The sequence below is a fragment of the Rhinoderma darwinii genome, chromosome 1, assembly GCF_050947455.1.
Source record: "Rhinoderma darwinii isolate aRhiDar2 chromosome 1, aRhiDar2.hap1, whole genome shotgun sequence".
Lineage (NCBI taxonomy): Eukaryota > Metazoa > Chordata > Amphibia > Anura > Rhinodermatidae > Rhinoderma > Rhinoderma darwinii.
Window position 1 is genome coordinate 187,963,718 of NC_134687.1, and position 7,564 is coordinate 187,971,281.

Genomic DNA, 7,564 nt, shown 5'->3' on the forward strand with positions numbered 1-7,564 from the left:
CAGCCTCGCTGCAGTGCACTCAGGGAATGCTGGGCCTTGTAGTACTACTAGGCTGCCTGTATGGCAAGTTGGATTGTTATTCCAGGGATGAGCCCCTTTTAAAAGCGTATTCACACACGGACACTGGCTTGGCAAATGGCAATGAATGAGAATTTCAATCAGCCTCGCTGCAGTGCACTCAGGGAATGCTGGGCCTTGTAGTACTACTACTACCACTACTACAAAGGCTGCCTGTATTGCAAGTTGGATGCAATGGGGATGAGCCCCTTCTAAAAGCGTATTCACACACGGACACTGGCTTGGCAAATGGCAATGAATGAGAATTTCAATCAGCCTCGCTGCAGTGCACTCAGGGAATGCTGGGCCTTGTAGTACTACTACTACCACTACTACAAAGGCTGCCTGTATTGCAAGTTGGATGCAATGGGGATGAGCCCCTTCTAAAAGCGTATTCACACACGGACACTGGCTTGGCAAATGGCAATGAATGAGAATTTCAATCAGCCTCGCTGCAGTGCACTCAGGGAATGCTGGGCCTTGTAGTACTACTAGGCTGCCTGTATGGCAAGTTGGATTGTTATTCCAGGGATGAGCCCCTTTTAAAAGCGTATTCACACACGGACACTGGCTTGGCAAATGGCAATGAATGAGAATTTCAATCAGCCTCGCTGCAGTGCACTCAGGGAATGCTGGGCCTTGTAGTACTACTAGGCTGCCTGTATGGCAAGTTGGATTGTTATTCCAGGGATGAGCCCCTTTTAAAAGCGTATTCACACACGGACACTGGCTTGGCAAATGGCAATGAATGAGAATTTCAATCAGCCTCGCTGCAGTGCACTCAGGGAATGCTGGGCGTTGTAGTACTTCTAGGCTGCCTGTATGGCAAGTTGGATTGTTATCCTGTTAATAACGGCCAGGGATGAGCCCCTTTTAAAAGCGTATTCACACACGGACACTGGCTTGGCAAATGGCAATGAATGAGAATTTCAATCAGCCTCGCTGCAGTGCACTCAGGGAATGCTGGGCCTTGTAGTACTACTACTACCACTACTACAAAGGCTGCCTGTATTGCAAGTTGGATGCAATGGGGATGAGCCCCTTCTAAAAGCGTATTCACACACGGACACTGGCTTGGCAAATGGCAATGAATGAGAATTTCAATCAGCCTCGCTGCAGTGCACTCAGGGAATGCTGGGCCTTGTAGTACTACTAGGCTGCCTGTATGGCAAGTTGGATTGTTATTCCAGGGATGAGCCCCTTTTAAAAGCGTATTCACACACGGACACTGGCTTGGCAAATGGCAATGAATGAGAATTTCAATCAGCCTCGCTGCAGTGCACTCAGGGAATGCTGGGCCTTGTAGTACTACTACTACCACTACTACAAAGGCTGCCTGTATTGCAAGTTGGATGCAATGGGGATGAGCCCCTTCTAAAAGCGTATTCACACACGGACACTGGCTTGGCAAATGGCAATGAATGAGAATTTCAATCAGCCTCGCTGCAGTGCACTCAGGGAATGCTGGGCCTTGTAGTACTACTACTACCACTACTACAAAGGCTGCCTGTATTGCAAGTTGGATGCAATGGGGATGAGCCCCTTCTAAAAGCGTATTCACACACGGACACTGGCTTGGCAAATGGCAATGAATGAGAATTTCAATCAGCCTCGCTGCAGTGCACTCAGGGAATGCTGGGCCTTGTAGTACTACTAGGCTGCCTGTATGGCAAGTTGGATTGTTATTCCAGGGATGAGCCCCTTTTAAAAGCGTATTCACACACGGACACTGGCTTGGCAAATGGCAATGAATGAGAATTTCAATCAGCCTCGCTGCAGTGCACTCAGGGAATGCTGGGCCTTGTAGTACTACTAGGCTGCCTGTATGGCAAGTTGGATTGTTATTCCAGGGATGAGCCCCTTTTAAAAGCGTATTCACACACGGACACTGGCTTGGCAAATGGCAATGAATGAGAATTTCAATCAGCCTCGCTGCAGTGCACTCAGGGAATGCTGGGCGTTGTAGTACTTCTAGGCTGCCTGTATGGCAAGTTGGATTGTTATCCTGTTAATAACGGCCAGGGATGAGCCCCTTTTAAAAGCGTATTCACACACGGACACTGGCTTGGCAAATGGCAATGAATGAGAATTTCAATCAGCCTCGCTGCAGTGCACTCAGGGAATGCTGGGCCTTGTAGTACTACTACTACCACTACTACAAAGGCTGCCTGTATTGCAAGTTGGATGCAATGGGGATGAGCCCCTTCTAAAAGCGTATTCACACACGGACACTGGCTTGGCAAATGGCAATGAATGAGAATTTCAATCAGCCTCGCTGCAGTGCACTCAGGGAATGCTGGGCCTTGTAGTACTACTAGGCTGCCTGTATGGCAAGTTGGATTGTTATTCCAGGGATGAGCCCCTTTTAAAAGCGTATTCACACACGGACACTGGCTTGGCAAATGGCAATGAATGAGAATTTCAATCAGCCTCGCTGCAGTGCACTCAGGGAATGCTGGGCCTTGTAGTACTACTACTACCACTACTACAAAGGCTGCCTGTATTGCAAGTTGGATGCAATGGGGATGAGCCCCTTCTAAAAGCGTATTCACACACGGACACTGGCTTGGCAAATGGCAATGAATGAGAATTTCAATCAGCCTCGCTGCAGTGCACTCAGGGAATGCTGGGCCTTGTAGTACTACTAGGCTGCCTGTATGGCAAGTTGGATTGTTATTCCAGGGATGAGCCCCTTTTAAAAGCGTATTCACACACGGACACTGGCTTGGCAAATGGCAATGAATGAGAATTTCAATCAGCCTCGCTGCAGTGCACTCAGGGAATGCTGGGCCTTGTAGTACTACTACTACCACTACTACAAAGGCTGCCTGTATTGCAAGTTGGATGCAATGGGGATGAGCCCCTTCTAAAAGCGTATTCACACACGGACACTGGCTTGGCAAATGGCAATGAATGAGAATTTCAATCAGCCTCGCTGCAGTGCACTCAGGGAATGCTGGGCCTTGTAGTACTACTACCACTACTACAAAGGCTGCCTGTATTGCAAGTTGGATGCAATGGGGATGAGCCCCTTCTAAAAGCGTATTCACACACGGACACTGGCTTGGCAAATGGCAATGAATGAGAATTTCAATCAGCCTCGCTGCAGTGCACTCAGGGAATGCTGGGCCTTGTAGTACTACTAGGCTGCCTGTATGGCAAGTTGGATTGTTATTCCAGGGATGAGCCCCTTTTAAAAGCGTATTCACACACGGACACTGGCTTGGCAAATGGCAATGAATGAGAATTTCAATCAGCCTCGCTGCAGTGCACTCAGGGAATGCTGGGCCTTGTAGTACTACTAGGCTGCCTGTATGGCAAGTTGGATTGTTATTCCAGGGATGAGCCCCTTTTAAAAGCGTATTCACACACGGACACTGGCTTGGCAAATGGCAATGAATGAGAATTTCAATCAGCCTCGCTGCAGTGCACTCAGGGAATGCTGGGCCTTGTAGTACTACTACTACCACTACTACAAAGGCTGCCTGTATTGCAAGTTGGATGCAATGGGGATGAGCCCCTTCTAAAAGCGTATTCACACACGGACACTGGCTTGGCAAATGGCAATGAATGAGAATTTCAATCAGCCTCGCTGCAGTGCACTCAGGGAATGCTGGGCGTTGTAGTACTTCTAGGCTGCCTGTATGGCAAGTTGGATTGTTATCCTGTTAATAACGGCCAGGGATGAGCCCCTTTTAAAAGCGTATTCACACACGGACACTGGCTTGGCAAATGGCAATGAATGAGAATTTCAATCAGCCTCGCTGCAGTGCACTCAGGGAATGCTGGGCCTTGTAGTACTACTACTACCACTACTACAAAGGCTGCCTGTATTGCAAGTTGGATGCAATGGGGATGAGCCCCTTCTAAAAGCGTATTCACACACGGACACTGGCTTGGCAAATGGCAATGAATGAGAATTTCAATCAGCCTCGCTGCAGTGCACTCAGGGAATGCTGGGCCTTGTAGTACTACTAGGCTGCCTGTATGGCAAGTTGGATTGTTATTCCAGGGATGAGCCCCTTTTAAAAGCGTATTCACACACGGACACTGGCTTGGCAAATGGCAATGAATGAGAATTTCAATCAGCCTCGCTGCAGTGCACTCAGGGAATGCTGGGCGTTGTAGTACTTCTAGGCTGCCTGTATGGCAAGTTGGATTGTTATTCCAGGGATGAGCCCCTTTTAAAAGCGTATTCACACACGGACACTGGCTTGGCAAATGGCAATGAATGAGAATTTCAATCAGCCTCGCTGCAGTGCACTCAGGGAATGCTGGGCGTTGTAGTACTTCTAGGCTGCCTGTATGGCAAGTTGGATTGTTATCCTGTTAATAACGGCCAGGGATGAGCCCCTTTTAAAAGCGTATTCACACACGGACACTGGCTTGGCAAATGGCAATGAATGAGAATTTCAATCAGCCTCGCTGCAGTGCACTCAGGGAATGCTGGGCCTTGTAGTACTACTACTACCACTACTACAAAGGCTGCCTGTATTGCAAGTTGGATGCAATGGGGATGAGCCCCTTCTAAAAGCGTATTCACACACGGACACTGGCTTGGCAAATGGCAATGAATGAGAATTTCAATCAGCCTCGCTGCAGTGCACTCAGGGAATGCTGGGCGTTGTAGTACTTCTAGGCTGCCTGTATGGCAAGTTGGATTGTTATTCCAGGGATGAGCCCCTTTTAAAAGCGTATTCACACACGGACACTGGCTTGGCAAATGGCAATGAATGAGAATTTCAATCAGCCTCGCTGCAGTGCACTCAGGGAATGCTGGGCCTTATAGTACTACTAGGCTGCCTGTATTGCAAGTTGGATGCAACGGGGATGAGCCCCTTATAAAAGCGTATTCACACACTGGCTGAGTAGTGAGTAGTGGATGAGCCCCTTCGATTTCTGAATTCCTGCCTTTTAGATTCCTAAAGCTTTCCCTTACTGCACAGAGATGCTATTCCTACAGCTCCTGTCTGTAAAATGGCCGCTGAGCTCCGTGCATAGACTTTTATTGCAGGCTTGAGCCCGCCCCTATGCTGCCTCCCGATAGGCTGGGAGAGCCGTTTGCAAGGCATTATGGGGTAGCCTGATGTCAGGTGATCTTCTGTAATCCTCCATTTTAGATGTAACATGTGGCAGGCGCCAAAATGTAGCCGGGTTCGGTCAAAACGGGTTCGGCCGAACCCGGTAAAGTTCGGATTCGCTGCGAACCGAACTTTTCCTGAAGTTCGGACCGAAACCGGGTTCGGTTGTCCCGGTTCGCTCATCTCTACCCAGGGGTTATTTAAGAAATGAATGGAGTGGATGTGATGTCATTGGAGTAGTAAAAATTTGATTTAACGAATATCAACAGAGGTGTGATAAAAACGAAAGCATTCTCTGATGCAGAGGCCTGGTTTAGAGTGGCAGGTCATACAGTGAGTGGTGTCTTTCCTAATCCCTCTGCTTGAGCAGACTCGACACCTTTTCTGGGGTTTTTTTTGTGGAGGGGGGGAGTACTCCAGGGAAATGATGGCCATGTATAATTCTGGAGATCCCAGAAGTGCTGCTACCTTCACTGCTGCCCTCTCCTTCCTAGTCTCCAAAAATAATTTTTTTTATAATTTTTTCCTGGAATCCCAGGAAAGTCTCCGTATTGCTGGATGTTCTGTAGAGAACAAAGGCGTTATAGAGTGCCACTTGGGTGAGGTTTACCACAAGTTTTTTTATACCACACCTTAGATTTTCTTAGGGCACTGTAGGGCTATAGTACCTGGTCCGAAATATCCACCCCTCCCATGAATTGGTTATAGTCCTGTATGCACACAGGCTTGGTGGTCTGCTCTGTGGCTCCTCTGACTGGAACTGGGGTGGATCGATCAGCATGCAGTGTGGTCAAAACAAAGACATCACGCTTGTCTTTATATTGGACAAGCATCAAATTTTCCTCACAAACAGCCCTGCTTTCCCCCACGGCGCAGTGTCTGCTCTATAAAGGACTTGGGGAGACCCTTATGATTTTGACAAATTGTGGCGCATGCTAGTGTGCCCCTGGCAGAAAGGCACTTGGGGGGGGGGGGCGCTGTTGTAAAAATTGTCCACATACAAGTGGTATCCTTGGTCCAGTATGGGGTGGAGCAGATCCCATACTATCCTCCCACTTATTCCCAGGACAGGGGGACAGTTTGGTGGCGCGATCTTTTAATCCTTCCCTTCATATACACGAAAGCGCAGTGTATACCAAGACACACTTTCGCAGGCATTATACAGCTTCACGCCATACGTAGCTCTTTTATTGGGCAGAAACTGGCGGAAGTGTAATCTGCCTTTAATGTGGACTAGGGATTCGTCCACTGCTAGGCATTTTTGGGGCGTATAGACCTGACTGAATTTTAAGTTGTAATGGTCAACTACTGGCCTAACTTTATAGAGTCTATCATAATTGGGGTCCTGGGCATGGCAAGAAAATAAAGAGAGGAATGATAAAGGATTTCTCTGTTCCAATAGGAACGTATCGTTGGTTTTTTGGTAATGCCCATACTCAATAGAAGGCCCCAGAACTTGCGGATTTCAGTGGGCGGTCCATTTTTGGGGCCTGGCATGAAAACTATTTTGATTGCGGGAAATAAATTGTTCCGCATATATGCCATACAGAAGAAATGGAGTACAAAGCCATATATATATATATATATATATATATATATATATATATATATATATATTAAAAAAAAAAATATATATATATATATATATATATATATATATATATATATATATATATATATATATACAGTGGAGGAAATAAGTATTTGATCCCTTGCTGATTTTGTAAGTTTGCCCACTGTCAAAGTCATGAACAGTCTAGAATTTTTAGGCTAGGTTAATTTTACCAGTGAGAGATAGATTATATTTTAAAAAAAACAGAAAATCATATAGTCAAAATTATATATATTTATTTGCATTGTGCAGAGAGAAATAAGTATTTGATCCCCTACCAACCATTAAGAGTTCAGCCTCCTCCAGACCAGTTACACGCTCCAAATCAACTTGGTGCCTGCATTAAAGACAGCTGTCTTACATGGTCACCTGTATAAAAGACTCCTGTCCACAGACTCAATTAATCAGTCTGACTCTAACCACTACAACATGGGCAAGACCAAAGAGCTTTCTAAGGATGTCAGGGACAAGATCATAGACCTGCACAAGGCTGGAATGGGCTACAAAACCATAAGTAAGACGCTGGGTGAGAAGGAGACAACTGTTGGTGCAATAGTAAGAAAATGGAAGACATACAAAATGACTGTCAATCAACATCGATCTGGGGCTCCATGAAAAATCTCACCTCGTGGGGTATCCTTGATCCTGAGGAAGGTGAGAGCTCAGCCGAAAACTACACGGGGGGAACTTGTTAATGATCTCAAGGCAGCTGGGACCACAGTCACCAAGAAAACCATTGGTAACACATTACGCCGTAATGGATTAAAATCCTGCAGTGCCCGCAAGGTACCCCTGCTCAAGAAGACACATGTAC